The following is a 17,362-nucleotide window of genomic DNA, read 5'->3' on the forward strand; positions in this document are numbered from 1 at the left end:
CCCTGCTGAAATCGCGCGTGGCACTTCCCGCGCACCCCTGAGATACGCGTACCCCCAATCGCGTGTGGAAATTCCCGCGCACCCCTGAAATACACGTACCCTGCTGAAATCGCGTGTGGCACTTCCCACGCACCCCTGAGATATGCGTACCCTGCTCGCACGGGCCAAATCGCGTGTGGAAATTCCCGCGCACCCCTGAAATACACGTACCCTGCTGAAATCGCGTGTAGCACTTCCCGCGCACCCCTGAGATACGCGTACCCTGCGGAAATCGCGTGTGGAACTTCCCGCGCACCCCTGAAATATGCGTACCCTGCTCGCACGGGGCCAATCGCGTGAGGTACTTCCGGCGCACCCCAGTGATACACGTAGCCCGCTTGCCGTGCTGGTACAGGGTTAGCGCAGCCCTTTGCGCTGGATTGGGTATATTGATGGCTTTTCCCTGCGCGAGAGGCATTCTTGGGGGCGTAACTGGCGCTGCTGCAGGGTCGCTGCGCCACTCTGCGCCACGGCTGGTTTTGGTAGCTGGAATCCATGAATACGCAGTGCGCGGAAATGGATTTTAGCGCACGCGGCTGGCGCAGGGATTCGCACGCGCACACTGTGCGCCAGCTGCGTGCGCCACTTGTGCGCTGAATTCTATGAATTACCCCCTTTGTTGGAGACATTTTTTCTACAAGGGTTTCTTTTCCGTAATGGTGTTTACTACCATTTCATATCCTCTAGCATTATTGTCTATGGGAATTGTTTTTTGTTTTTCTTGTTTACAAGCTTCTTCATTGAAAATGGTTCTCTGCTGCTTGTGTGAATCCATTCACCATCAGAGAAGTTTTAAAAGGTCTCTATATTGACACTGCACATGTTTAGAAGTACTTTTTGTAATGTATTTATTAATTTAGTTAGTGGTTTCACTTTGTTTAAAATCAAAATAAACAATGTTCTCTTTAGTAGAAAAGCGCTGTCAATTAGAGCTTTGAGGATTAGTCTCCTGTAGTCGTTTTTAAACGTAGATTGTGACTTTACAGCTATTTATATAAGATTGTGAAGGACTGTACGGTGGAAACATTTTTATAACATAATTTTTTGGATTGTTTTACTGTGACTTCATTGACACTGGTAGATACAGTGTTAGTTTCTTTAGTAGGTCTGCTTTTCTTTGTACTATTAGTTTTTGCAAGAAGGGCCTTACCTTTTTTAGTCATTAGGTTACCCTAATGTTTTAATGCTTTCTATACATTATTTTAGAGCTAGATGACTATATGATTTGGTTTTATTCTTATCTGCTTTATTTTTTCTTTCTTTTCTACAAGTTGCTTTTTAGTAGGTATTTTGTTGTATCTCTTGGGAAAACGGAAGTTTGGGTTTTAAAGTTGTGCAATCAATATGCTTGAATTGTGAATGGGTGTGTGGGTGTGATTGGAGAGCTTAACACAGTGTTGGGTAACATATAGTGGCTGTTGTAATTACATACATATACATGGTACATTAATGTACTTACTTTGTAAGATGCGATGAGTATTCTTATTTTGGTTCTTGTCTTCAGCAATGTGCTTTTTTCCTGTAATTGTAAATGCAAGTTATTGGGGATATGTGGTGATGGTGAAATACTTTTAGTAAGCAAATTTGATATTTATGAAGGTAGGAGGAGTTGTTCGGAAACATATTTAATGAAATTGCTGGACATTTCAAAAATGTTGTTTTAGGAGCATTTCCATGAAAGATAGGAAATGCATATGTGCATTTATAGAAGCTGTGTTTGTAACATTTTGTAAAGGAGAAGAAAACTTGATGGAAAAGATGTGTAGTAAACTTTTAAATGGCACTTGGTGTATGGAACTTTGCTATGTTTAGTATGATGCATTCTAATCTGTAGGTGTTTGTGTAGTCCTAGATTTTTGTTTGGTTTCTGGGACTTGTAGTTCCACTTTTCCCTTTATAAAAGTTGTAGTACAAGTCCCAGAATTTAGAGGAAAAATTAGGACTGCATAAACAGCTTAAGATTGTAATGGGTTGTTAGGAAGTATACATGTACTTCAATATATTACACTGGCACACATACTGAGTGCCAATTAAAAATGATCTACAAATCTATTTTATCTGGTTTTACTTTGTTTTATGAACAATTGACACAGTGCTGCTATAGATGAACATATGCATTATTTATTTTCATAAAAATACTTCCAAAAAGAAATATTTTGAAATGCATAGCACAGTTTCGAATCTTCAAGTCCAGTCCTTTTTTAATTTACATTCTGGGACTTGTAGTTTGACTTTTATAATGGGAAAACTGGAATTGGAAGTGACAGAATGCAAAGGAGAAAATAAAGACTTAACAAGCACCTATAGATTGGAATGGGTGATGTTGGGGTGTATGCATGTACTGCCAATATATAAAACTGCCACAAACCAAGTGGCAATTAAAAATGGTCTACAAATCTATTTGTATATGTTTTCCCTTCTTTTATGAAAAAGTGACACAGTGCTGCTATACATGCACATATTATTTCATCAAAATGCTTCTAAAACAAACATTTTCAAACACAGAGCATTCTTTTGTTTGCTGCTTCATGTGAGCAGGTGATGAATGAATGACATCTGCTAGAGTGGTTAAAAAAGAAAATATGCTTATTAAGAATGTTATTACAGGGTAAGTAGCAGGAACCCTCGCTCTCTCTGTTCATAACCTAACTAATTAACTTCATGCACAGAAAAGATACCTGCGTTCCAGGATTCCTTCTTCCCCTATGTATATGTATCATATGATGTGACTGTACCCTAAGGAAAGTAGTGTAAGAACATATGAGAAGGGTAAGGTCTATAAATATAGTACTTTTTTAAATTCCTGACTGACAGTGAAGAAAGCCACCTGTCCTAGATATGTTAGTGAACAAAAACAGAGGGAGCCAGACATGTGATGTCATCAGTGATGTCAACAAAGACATTTGTGATGTCATCTTTGATGTCCTGGCTGTTAGTCTTAGCAGTGCACTGTGGTGGCAAGAGTTATGGTTGCTTAGCTTAACATAGCTGGCAAATTTCTGGGGGTTTTCGGTTTTACTTGTAACCATAATGTCCCTTTAACAAAGTTGTGTTCACTGAATTTCATAGGTTTTTAGTAGCGCAACTTAACCATAAGATCCCTTAAACACATTTTTTTCACTGAGTATAGATATAGATATCATGAATTTCATAGGTTTTTACTAGAATACCCTTAGTTTATATAGATATACCATACAAAATACTGAACCCCCTGTCCCACGCAAATGGCTGAAATGTCAGTTTACCATTTGAATGTCCGCGGATGGACTTGGTCAACATCAACACTATCCAAAAGCTCAGGGGGTATCTCACATTGTTGTATCATACAACATCTCTCTCCGCTGCAGAGGCCTCCCTCTGGAACAGCCTTCCTGCCTCCCTGAAACTTGAGGAGAACCATCTCTGGTTCCGGAAGCACCTCAAAACCTTCCTCTTTGCCTCTGCTTTCTCTCCCCCTCTCCCCTGCTAATACTACTGAAACTGCACTGAATCTGCAACTGGGCCACTCCCCGTTCTCGGTCCTTGGCCCAACCACTCTCCCCTGCACTGCCTCCCCGGCAACCCCTGCACTGCGGGACTATGTCTGTATCCCTACAGCCCCCCTTCCCACCACTTGTCTGCACTTACCTCACACTTGCCACTAGCTGGCCCTTGTTATTTATCCTGTGTGCTGTATGCTAATAACCCTGTACTGCACTTTCCCCTCTCCCTTTCCCCCATGCACTTTTCCCTTCCCCTCTGCTCTTGCACTTGCACGATCTGAATGACACCTGGCCTAGTAGGATCGTTGTCTGTCTCCCCTTGTTCCCCCCCCTGCTGCGCCTTGAAACACTTGTGTATAGGCGCGTTACTAATGCCATATCATATCAAATCATATCATATCATAACAAACACACTGAACATGTTCAAAGAGCAGCATATAAATAAATTACATTAAAAATAAATAAGAAGTACAAACTGTAAATGTAAGACACCTACAGTCCAATTACATAGCATATGAAACATACTGGAACATACCAAAAAAAAAAATAACATATGCCTCCAGCAGAATTACCTCAACAAATATCAACAGCACACCTACATAGCACTAACAGGAAAACTGAAAAACAAACAGGGAATACATCCATGTGACGACAACTAAGATCGCTCCACAGAGCCACAATTTGCAGGGTCGCCCCCTGTGATAAAAGTAGTAGGTTGAGTTCCTTTACAGCAAGCTTAGTTTCTGCTCCTGTCAACACAAGAAACACTCCTGTGGGGCAGCACATCCCTGAACCAGCTTCACAGGCCATATGTGATGCTGTAGTCCCTTACCTTTCGAGGGTCACAATATTGCGTATGTACTGCGACGTGGTACTCTTCAGGGGGGAGACACTTCAAAGTGCTTTCGGGGCCCTTGTCAAGGGGCATGAGAACATCTGCCACCTACCTGATTGAGGCCCACCAAACATCTTCCTCTCTCCATATGCCTTTTCTTAGCCCCGTGGTTGGTGCCCCTTCCTTACCCTCCCTTCCCTTCCCTGTCTTGTGTGTCTTGTTAAAAAAAACAAAAAAAATACAAACAAAAACCCCAAAAAAGGCTCTTTTCAGAGCCGCCTTTCACAGTTTAAAAATTGAAGTACCAATGAAATGCTATAGGTCCCTGTGCATTTTTAAAAGTCTGCGGACTGCGCTATCAAATCCATTGCACTCTTCTCCGGGAGGAAGTGGTGGCTCTTTTTAGTGTTTCAAAAACTTCAAGTGGTCAACACCTACTGGAAAAAGGATTGCTATAATTCCAAAATGGTCACAATGCATTTTGTATATTTCGCAGAAAATCTGATTCCCAGCATGAGTAAGATGGACTCCATCTCTGTGAAAAATGTGTGTGCTATGAAACATAATATTTTCATTGTGAAAAGAGGACATATCAACATCTCTCAAAAAAGTGCAAACAGCCTTGTTGACATTGCTCCTCGCTTTCTCCATTTGTGGACCAAATGAAGAAGAACGCAGCCACATTTGTCTCTGCGCAATAAGAGAAAAAAGTAGTCGGGAGTTTGGAAACATGTCCATGACATTCCCAAGTCCTTCTTTCATTGCAAATTGCAAGGAGATTCCAGAGACATGTCCTAAACCGTTCCCTTCACAATGAATGATAATAATGTCTGGATGACAGTGTGTCATCAAAGTGGCACAAAGAGGAACCATATCTAACCATTCATTCCGCGCACTCCATGCCTGTGCACAAACACATGAGGGAATCCAAGATCTGCAGCCACTCCACAGCGATCTGCATGCACCTCCAACCAATTTATCCATGAGTCACCCAAGATCCTGACAATCTGCCTTCTAAAAGACGCAGCCATAGCTATCTGCTCTCCTCTCAGGAAAACGACTTTCTGACAAAGTCTCTCGTTACACATCACACCCAGTAAACCTTATTGACCAATCCCTTGGCCTCTCAGCCTCAATATCCCTTTATGTAACATGTGCGATCCGCGGACAGCACTGCTGTCCGCGGGCAGGTCAGGAAATCTGACAGTGGGGAATGAAAATGTAAATAGTGTACCCCACTTCCCCTTTAGGGTGGCTCAGAAAAGAGCCTTTTTGTTTTGTTATTTTGAAAGTGCTTATTAAAAAACACCTTCCATTTTGTTATTTATTTTTTCACTTATTTTCTTCCTGATGTCTTCACATTATACTCTGTAAAGCACTCCTTATATTTTGAAATAACATAGCATTTCCCAATATGGATAAAGAAATGCCATCTGCTTTAAAATAGACAACATGAACAAAATTAATATTGTCATTGTTACAAGACAACATTCCACTTCTAAACACGAAAGCAATCATCCCTCTGTTCACCAAACACCTTGCTGGGGACAGAAAACATTACAATTCTCCCATAGTACCCGAAGCAATATTTCAGAAAAATCACCTTGGCACTTGGAACAACCTCTGTCACTGCATGATCCAAGTTTTGAAGAACAGTCAACAAACTAGGAGCACTGATGTATCCCAAATGGACAGCCCCCCAATGCAGAGTCACTACATCTGGACTCTTCCACATGCAGAAACTCTTAAACGCTCCAACCATTGCCTACATATTGGAACCAGGCACACTTGACCAGAAAACCCCCACTCCTTCAAATCCAAAACGGGCAGCCTTATGTTTAAACATAGCATACCTCTCCAAACCATTTACAAATCTCCAACAACCAACACCCTCACTTTCTTGACCTCTTCCATCTTCACTACACACACAGCCTCTCTTCCTGCAAAGAACAAGTTCAAACCTGATTGGCTAATCTCTACAGTCCCCTCTCCATGCTGGATTTGCTGAGAAACCCCAGATGTGGAATGCCCTGTCCGCGAACAGCCGCAGTGTCTGCGGACCCCACAACACAGGGGCAGCCATTTTTCCCTTTCAACATCACTGTCTGCACCACTCTATCATTGGATACACATAAAGAGTGACACACACATCCACAAATCACATCCAAGTACTCTACATCTAACTCTGTCATCACAATTCAGCACTTTAGATGAACTGTTCATCACTCTGACTACAAGTGCTCTGTGATTGCAAAGTACCTACAGCTAAAACTGCTGTAAAACACTTCAGGATTTCTCCTTAAAAATTGAATTACATCTACATACATCAATACAAACTACAGGTTTGAATATTTTGTTTACAGTAAACTTGCAACTCTTTTATAAATGGATGTGGACAGGGTACCTGCCATTCACCCTGCATAATCTGCAAAAAACATACTCTAATTTCTCCCATCTCAAGCTCACTTACAAATCTGTCTACTTTCCAAATTTTAATTTACCCATATCACTCATTGCAATATCCAACCTATAATTCTCTTATTGCCTTCTGTCATTTTTACAAAAACGTACCCCTTAACACACTATTATAAATTCCTAGAATGCACACAAAACTGGAGACCAGCTTTTATCGTACAAAAGCATTGCAAGTACATAAAATGCATTTATTTAAACAGAATGCCTGACACTTGCCATACTTGCAAAAGCAAACAAATGCAAGTGTACATTCAGAACAGTGCTAATGGGAATGTGGATAACTAAGTAAAATAACTGAATAGTTTCCAGAACTCATGTTGGAAACATCTATGCAGAAAAAAATGACATGCACAAAAACATTCTCCCTTTCAAACTGTATATTTTTCCAAGCTTTCTTTCTCACCCTACTACAACTTCCACTAATCTATAACCACACTAAACAGTGCAAACACCAATAAATACTCCACTAACCCCCTTAGCAATGAAACTGATGCTCCAAAATCCCTATTCATATACAAAGCTATGCAATTTAACACATACAGTACCTCTTCCTAGAAAGAATTCCTTTTGTAAATGTAACTAATCTATTCTTCAAGTGAAATTACTGTGACATTAACACACATATGTACTAACTTCCTTTTTTCACAATTGCAGTGAAGACCGCACTCCTGAAAATCAGCAGAATCTGAAGTACAAGACAGAACCCAGTAGAAACCTACTCTTTGCATCCAACAAAGTAAGTGCAATACTGTCATGTTCTAACCGTTACTCAAACACTGTAAAACTCTTGTGTTGTAGAACAAACAATTGTATCAACCCTACAGTATTAAATTCAGTATTATTAATTGCACCATCTCCATTTCAACACCAGTATAGTAACACACAAATACGAGAATAGCCTTCCCAACCTGAAGTAACAGCCATTTAACAATCACACACCTCTACATACATGCCTACCATCATACTAAGACACTCATGCACAATGCAGACAAACATTGCACAACGTCCCAACCCAGTCTTTCTGTTTTTCTCCAACAGACACCAAAGAATGCCTACCAAAAAGCAATTCTGTAGAAAGCAATGCCAAAATAGAGCAAATCAAAATGAAAGTGTACAAAATAGGCATCCAGCTCTAGCAGAATGTATTCAAAAAATGAAAACAAAACAGCTAATACAGTCACTAAGCGAAACTAAAGCAGCTTGCAGTAAAGAAACGTTGACACCTCTTTCAAAATATAAAAATAAACACAGTTGTTAAAAAACACTGCAGCTACTACTAGTGCTAACACTGCACGTTTACATCTTAATGTAGCCACAAGTAAGCCTACCAAAAAAAATTATTTTACAAAAAATGTTTCGCCACAGAGTCCTTCAGAACCATACAAAAACCCTTAATACCTACCGCAAAAATCTAATCCTGGAAGCTCTCATAGACAGTGCAATCCTTTTCAAAAGGAAATTATTTATATTAGTCTTAAACAGAATTAAACCACTAACCAAAGTCCATCTGTCTTCACAGAGGAGCAGGAGCTCCTTCCAACACTGCAGGAGCAGTGCCACAGTGTGGAGGAGAAGCTGGAGCTGCCTCCAAACATTGTGGTAAACCTGTGCGCTTAATCCCCCTCTTCGGAATACCACCGTTATTTTATTCAAAAAGCATGGCTGAATACGCTTCTACAAATGCCTGCTGTTTAAATACCAGCTGCAGGTTGTGATCAACGCTACGTGGCATTGAATGCACTCTCATCTGTGCTCCCATATTCGGGGACACAAGGACGCCCACTTCAAGATGGTTGCTTGGGTGCAATAGGCATCTACCATCCTTTGTCTACCCCCACCCAGAGCCATCCATCCCCCCATTGGACAGCCTTGCCTGTGAAGTGGCCAATCAGTTGTCGGCAGGTGTAAGCTGGCCCTCCTCAGGAAGGCCCTGAAAGAAGGCTGATGCCTGTCCTAGCCTGATCAGTCCATCGGTCTTCACAGAGGAGCAGGAGCTCCTTCCAACACTGCAGGAGCAGTGCCACAGTGTGGAGTAGAAGCTGGAGCTGCATCCAAACATTGTGGTAAGCCTGTGCGCTTAATCCGCCTCTTTGGAATACCCCTATTATTGTATTCAAAAAGCGCGGCTGAATATGCTTTTACAAATGCCTGCTGTTTAAATACCAGCTGCAGGTTGTGATCAACGCTACGCGGCGTTGAATACACTCTCATCTGTACTGCCATATTCGGGGACACGAGGATGCCCACTTCAAGATGGCCGCCTGGGTACAATAGGCATCTACCATCCTTTGTCTACCCCCTCCACAGCCATCCATCCCTCCCATTGGACAGCCTTGCCTATGAAGTAACCAATCCTGAGGAGGGCTGGCAGACGTAAGCCAGCCCTCCTCAGGAAGGCTCCGAAAGAAGGCTGATGCCTGTCCTAGCCTGTCGTGCTGTGTCGTGCCGTGTCAGAGCCGCGAAGCGCGACTCTATGCCCTTTTGTTTCCTGATCCGGATCATCATGCCCGCGTCCAAAGACATCTATGGCCTTATCCAAGAGGCGTACGACGCATGTATACATCGACTGTCTTTGCCCGGACACTTCCGATTTGCTGTACTAACTATCGCTATGCCTATGCGGTAAGACTCCCCACCACACCCCACTGTGCACCCCTGCCTTCGCAATTTGGCAGCCTGCGGCCCGTATATCCATGGCATTCCATAGCCGCACCTGAACTGCTGTCTTTCACTATAAGTACTTTTATGTTGCGCAGCACCAGGACCCATGAGCCTACCATAATTTACGATCTACTGTTTGAAGATTGAGTATGCATTTTGCCTAAAACCTGCTATCTCCTACCTGCCGGACTAGTGTACGCCACAAGCCTCTCATTCGCGACGCCATTACGCATGTTACCTCCAAGTCCTTAGCTCCCATCTATACCTTCACTAGCTATTACCTAGTGCCATATTGTTATATTGCTAACCTGCCACCAGATAGGCTCTAAACAATTACACTTGTTCGCTCGCTTTCCACCCTGCTTAGCAGCATTTTGCTTAGTGCTAGTTCTGTACATGTATGCTGCTCCCTGCACATTGTCCTAAACTAAAGTCTAGAAACTATCCTACTGTCTGCATCGTATGTAACTGTATACACCCCATAATGTTTATATGCAACAAAGACACATGAACATGAGCAGGCACCGATTGCTGCAACAAGCACACAGTCCCATAGCCTTGTAATCTCACGTTCTTTATGACCCTATCTCTACATTTGGCACCTGAAATTCTGCGCTTGAATCGACATTGACTGCCCTCTATATGCCTAATCAACTGATTTTGCTCTGATTGTACACCACCTGCCCACATTTGATTGCTGTCCATAACCCTAACCTATTGTTTGCATTGCTTGATGTCCACTTGCCTACATTGATTGTTGGCCACAAGCCTAATCCGTTGTTTCCTCATTGATTGCTGCCAAATTGATTGTTGTTCACGTTGATTGCTGCCCACAACCTTAATTTACCACTATTGCATTGCTCGCTGCCCACCTGCCTTCACTAATTGATGCGCTTAAAGCCTAAATATATACACTCCAAGGGGTCTACTGCCTCTCCTTACTATTGTGACTGCCTTAGTGCCTTTAGCGACCATACTGGTAAACTTCTGCCACAGCACTTTGAACCACACTATGACACAACCACCTACCCCCACAAACAGACAAAGGCCTACTAAACCCATTACTCTAGATCTCCCACTGAAGACTTATCCATGTACTATGCCCGACAGAAATGGAAGACTCTGCTCAAGACTCCCCAAACTTTATGAACCACCAGCGAGAACTCTTGCCTCAAGTAACAAAAGATCTACCCTTATGCCCGCTACACTCAGTTTGAAATCAAAAGTTCCACCTAGACCTACTAGCTCTGACCTTACCACCACCAGGACCCAAACCACCACAGGTTCCCCATCACTAACCTCAGCCTGCAACACTCAAGGGTGCTCTGATAAATGCGAGATATTTTGTCGCTCATGCTAACGAGATAGCAGCTATTATACAGGTAGAACACCTTGGGCCTCATTACGTCCTGAGCGGAATGGGTTAACGGGTCCGGCTAATGGGTGCAGACCCTTTAACACCATTCCGCACGATTACAAGTTCCCCTCGCGGGACCCGCTAAGGAATGCCTGGTCAAACCAGGCATTGTTACCGGGTCCCGCGACGGGAAGAGGAAGCAAACAACGGGCCGCTCGTAATCGGCCCGTTGTTTGATTCATCTCTGACTCCCATTGAGACCTATGGGGGCTCAGATGGGAATGGAGAAGTCCCGGGCCCGGGTTCCCAGAGGGAGGAATTACCGGGCTCTCTGTACTCGGAATGGTCCGGTAATTCCTCATTCTGGGAACCCGGTAAAGGAGCCCGGTTTGGCGGCAGCCATGGAGCTAATAGCTCATGGCTACCGCAAAACTCGTAATGAGGCCCCTTGATTTCTTAATGATCACCGAATCCTGGCTTCATGCCGCCACATGACCAGCGCTATCTCTAGCAATCACCATTGGATATACCATCTTAAAATCAGATAGAGCTGATACTCGAGGTGCAGGTATTGCACTTATTGTACGAGACAATCTACCAAGTAGACTAGTGCCCTCCCCAGATAACAAATCCTGTGAAAACATGACAGCCAAACTCAACATAAATAGCTCCCAGACACTAACAATCCATCTGATATACAGACCTCCAGGCCTGATTGGATCATTCAAGGATGACCTATCCAATTTTGCTTCCAATAACCTAAAAGACTCCTCCCAAGTTCTACTACTAGGGGACCTGAACCTAGGCTACAATGACCCAAAGGATGCACGTGCTTCCAGTGTGGCAAACATCCTATTGGAACAAGGCTTCACCCAGAAAGTGCTTCATCTCTCTCACACAAAAAGAAGAACCCTAGTCTGAGTAGTAGGCTACAACTGTAATGTTACTATCTCCTCCATATCCCCTAAGATATGGTCAGACCATTACCTTATAACATTTACCCTAGCTACCGATAAACCCATCTCCATACCTGTATCCCCTGCTCCACCTATTCCCACTCGGAATAAAAAGAATATCACCTTTGACAACCTACTCCCTCTCATTTTACCTACACTTAATGATATCCCGGATAACATGGGACCTGATGCATTGGTCAGGGAATATAACCATATCATGACCACCTCCTTAGATGCTATTGCGCCACTTAAACTTCGACAAAGCAAACCTAAGGCCCACCTCAATTCATGGTACACACCATATTTGAAAACACAACGTACCAAAAAAAGGTTATGCGCAACATCTTGGAAAACACAACCGTCTAAAGAAAATAAGACCAATCTCAATGCCATCACATCCTTATACAAAAATTAAATACTCCTAGCCAAACGTGAAACTTATAATGCTTGAATAGCCCAAGCTAAATCTGGTATGAAAGAACTTTTTGCTATCCTTAAAGTGCTCAAAATCCATATCCCTGTACCAGACAACTGTACCAAGGATAAACTCTGGTGCTCGAATAAACAGCAAGCACTAGCGAACAAAGTTACGACTCTACAAGTAAAAATCGTTAATAAAAAAGCCTCATTGACCAGTAACACGCTGAGCAGAACTTCAGCAGACTTCCCTAATAACACTGTCAAGCCTCTTAGATTCAAGTTCTCTAAAGTCACCATAATTGAAACATAAAAAAAACATACTTTCACTTAAACCATCCAACTGTTAGGGCGACCCATGCCCCGCTCAACTTATAAAGGACGCAGTCAGACATCTGTCACCCTTTATCACAAAACTTTTCAACACGTCATTTATGTCCAATACCATCCCAACTAACTTCAATGAATCATGGGTGTTCCCATTACTAAAAAAACAGACTCTAGAACCGTTGATTCCCACCAGCTACCGACCCATTACTACAGTGCCATTTCTTTTGAAAATTTTAGATGAAATGGCTTATTCACAAATCCAAAAACACCTGGAATCAAACTCCTTACTAGGGTCTAGGCAATCAGGTTTCAGACTTCAGCACAGGACAGAAACTGCATTAATACATCTAAGGGCCCAAATTGATGAACTGAGAGATAAGGGAGACTCAGCCCTTCTTCTACTTTTGGGCTTATCGGCCGCCTTTGATTTGGTTGATCACCAGGTCTTAAGTAGCCATCTGGACACGGCAGCATACTTCTCCACTGAAGCCATACCATGGATACAATCCTTTCTTAGTGATCGTACCATGAGAATTTTCTCCCCTACGGCTGCAGATGACCCCATTCCTATCACATGCTTTGTGCCCCAGGGAGAATGTGAGTCACCCACACTATATAACATCTTCACTAGGCCCCTTTTCGATTATCTGGATCATCTGGGTATCACCTACACCAACTATATATATATCCTCCTTCCTCTTACTGGTGATTATGAAAACGATTTGGCCTTTGTGAACAAGGTTTATCTCATCATCCAGGCATGGATGGCCACACATGGACTGTGCCTGAATGATGACAAGACAGAGATCATTATCCTGGGTACCCCATTGTCCCTCAGAAAACTGAGCCCCAAATATTCAACCTTCAATATCGACAATAACATCATCACAGTCGCCAAGGAAGTAAAAACCTTGGGGTTCTACTTGGACTCCCTTCAACAAACAGGTAAACGCCATGGCCTCGACCACAGCCTACACCTGCAAACAGATAACAGCAGGCAAAGTCTTCATTTCTAATGACAGGTGCATTACCCTGGCCAGAACACTTATACTCTCAAAGCTCGACTATTGCAATGCCATGTACATAGGGGCGAACACACAAATAACCAAGAAAATCCAATTCCTGCAAAACAACGCTCTTAGAGCTGCTTTGGGAATTGCAGGAAGAGAACGTATCTCTGGGACGAGAAGATCCAACAACTGGTTGTCTACATCTGACAAAGTCAAACTAAAAGTTGCCTAGCTCACTCACAAATGCATAAATAAGGGAGCCCCACTTTATCTGTCGGACAGAATTGTCATGAAACCTGCGACAAGAACAAACAGACTCTCCAATACGAATTGCCTTCTGATCTCCAGATTCAAACTAACCAGTGTAGGAGGCAACAGCTTCCAGGTTAAGGCATCCCAGCTCTGGAATTCACCCCCCCACCTTAGAATGGAGCAATCCTACCATAAATTCCGACAGTGTATAATTAATTGTCTTAAAGACTCTGACCACTAAGCGACCCTATGACAACTTGTTAAATTGGGCCAAGCCAGCCACTGATCACTGCATTAATTCCAGTTAACCCGTTTTTCCATAGACTACACTTGCCACTATCTGCCCAGAGTTTGAATTTCTGACTTGTAAATATGCTATATGTAAATATTCTGTATATATGAAAACTTACTTATTTTACTATGTGTAACTATATTGTATGTTTATTTTCTATGTGTTACTAAGCTTTGAGTGATCTTATGCAATGCGCCTGTATACCCTTGGGTCAGGCGCGCAAAACAAGTGATAAACAAACAAACAAACAAACAAACAAACTACTAAACTACAAGGACTGCTCAACAAATGGAATATCAACAAAGATAGCTTCGCAAACATATGTGCAGGTGACTGGAGTCACCCAACCAGCACAGAACCATATTTCAATGAAGAAGCATACAAACCAAAGAAAACAAACCCAATTACCATACAAAGCAGTGGACAAGGGTATGAAAAGATTAATAATACCATCATGGAACAAGAAATGCTGCTCACACATATATCTCCTGCAAACTTAGCATCAACTCTCCATTCTATTGAACCAATTCGTCCAGTCTACAAATGGCCATGCACATCAATGTGTAACATAGGCAAACAATCTTTCACATCTTTTTGCCAGTTCTTCAATCAGTATGTGAAAGGCAAAGACAAATTGAAAATAAAACTATTACAAACTATGGATTCCTGTCCAGTGTGCAAATACACAGGACTAAAAGTACATTCATTAGCCTGCATTCCGTGGACCTATTTGCAAATGCACCTTCCACCATATCAAAATAATAGCAACACACTTTTCAACTGTAAGAAATCTCGTTCATAAACTGTACTTTGCCAAAAGTCCAGCTTTAGCACTGACCAATTTAAATTACAATCTTCTACATGGTACAGCCAAAGAACTACTTGAAGAAATAGAGCACATACAGAGAAAATATTTTGGAAGTGAAAGCCACTTACAAAATCTAATATCTTTAGAAAAGACTATCAACAACTTTACAGATATCAACCTTCTACTACACACATACAAAAAAGAAATACTAAAAGTTTAAAAGCACATCTGCTGAAGTACCAAACCATGTGTGTGTGTGTTGCCGTAGGACATTTTACAAAAAATAGCACAAAGACTGTTGATATAATGTACAAAATAGAAGACAATGAAGATTCCAAATGGTTCCAATTGGCTCTTTATCTTATAGCAGAAAACAAATATGAAATTACTAACCCCTCAATACTTTGCAAATAATGCACTGCAAAACTTGACAACAACCAAATACCTCCACATGCAATCACTAATAACTTGGAATTATTCCCACTACCAAGATCACTGCAACAACTTAACTTTTATGAAAGCATTATAATTCAAACAGTGCACCCATTTCAAGCAATAATATGCCTTCAACCAAAAACAGCAAAACTACCTCCCTCTGAATTACTAAAAGACATTTGTGACAAAGTAGTTTATTTGCCATTAGATCTTAAAGAAAATGTACACACTTTGGGAGTGCAACGGCCGATACACCAATCTTTGAGTATCCTAGTGAATGGCATACCTACAAAAGACAAAAAAAAATGGCAGCAACTAATGGACTTACATAAAGTTAGAAAAGCCATGCAATATCAAAAAGACAAAAATGAATACTACAAAGAAATCGCAATCGAAGAAAACCTGAGGGAAACCACCAGAATAATTCAAGACTCATCAGAAACTGGCCAATTTCAACTACTAGATTCTATGACAGAATCCAATATTTTAGACCATTATACAATTGACCCATTGCACTCGAAAGAGATCATAGATGATGCACTGTGAACTTACCAAATGCGGCAAGCCAAAGCATCTCCAATCAGCATATGGGAAAAAAGTGTAGAAGCACAAGCCTTCCCTCTAATCTGTCCAACTTGAAAAGGAGGAAGGTACGATTAAAGACCCACACAAGTAACAGCATCGGAATACCGCTCTTTACGAATGTATTCTGAAGACACCAGATTTAGACAAAATACATATTCCACCTTCTATTTGAAATTGAACTAGCAACTCTATGCTACGGAGTAGCAAACACATTGAAATCAGGTAGCAATTTTCAAAATATGTCTGCTAGGCAATTACTACAAAAAGTGAAAGAAAAAGACAAAGTTTTACAGTCGAGCATTACAAACCTTTTAGCAAACATGCGTGGTACAAAAGCATACTGGTTCTGACGACATGCATAAGTGCAGTGTTTGATAAGAAACCTAGGCCTACCCACATGGTTTGTGATGTTAAGTTGTGCAGAATATGCATGGGAAGATTTGCATGATTTCCTATGCATAGCAAACAACAACAAAACAAATATACATATAAAAACACCAGGAGAACTATGCTCTCTATATCCTGTAAATGTATCAAGATATTTCCATCATCACTTTATTGCCATGCTACATTTCATTTGTAATAATACAGTGCCTTCCCTGGGAGAAGTGCAGCACTTCTTTTGGAGAAAAGAATATCAAGCCAGAGGAGCACCACATAGCCACATGCTTTTGTGGATTAAAGGTGCTCCTACATTTCGTCAGGACAGTGATGCCACTGTTTAGCAGTTCATTCAGAAATAGGTCACTTATGAAACCCCTTCACAAATGACACTTAGTGATCTACATGCACACATTTTACAATTTCAAAGACACATGTGTGGGAAGTATTGTCGGTGCAAATATAAAAACAAAGGGAAATACTACACCAAATGTCATTTTGGTTTCCCTAGACCAGTTTCAACAACAGGTCAAGTGAACAACTGCATGTCTTCAGTTAGACATAGGGCCTCATTACAAGAATGGAGGTAGCCATGGAGCTATTAACTCCATGGCTGTCTCCGTTCCGGGCTCCATTACTGGATTCCTGCAATGGGGACTTACTGGGTTACTCCGAGATAGCAGGACCCGGTAAGTCCTCCATGCAGGAACCCATCCCCATTCCCATTTGAGCCCCCATAGGGCTCAATGGGAATGGGGAGGGAGGTAATAATGGGCAGAGTACAACTTGCCTGTTATTGCCTCCCTCTTCCCCTCGCAGGATCCGGAAAGCATGCCTGGTTTTACCAGGCGTGCGATCTGGGTCCCACGATGGGAAGCTCGTAATTGGCGCCTCCGGATTGAAGGTGGCTGGTCCTGTACCGGCCCCCTTCAATCCGGGAGCCCCAGGGTTATAATAGGCCCATAGTGTCAAAGGTAAATCACCTAAGAACACATACTGCATAAGAAGAACCAAAGGATCAAAGCACATCAATGATTACAATGCAAT

This window comes from Ambystoma mexicanum, chromosome 3q (genome assembly GCF_040938575.1).
Source record: "Ambystoma mexicanum isolate Mex_15411 chromosome 3q, UKY_AmexF1_1, whole genome shotgun sequence".
Classification (NCBI taxonomy): Eukaryota; Metazoa; Chordata; class Amphibia; order Caudata; family Ambystomatidae; genus Ambystoma; species Ambystoma mexicanum.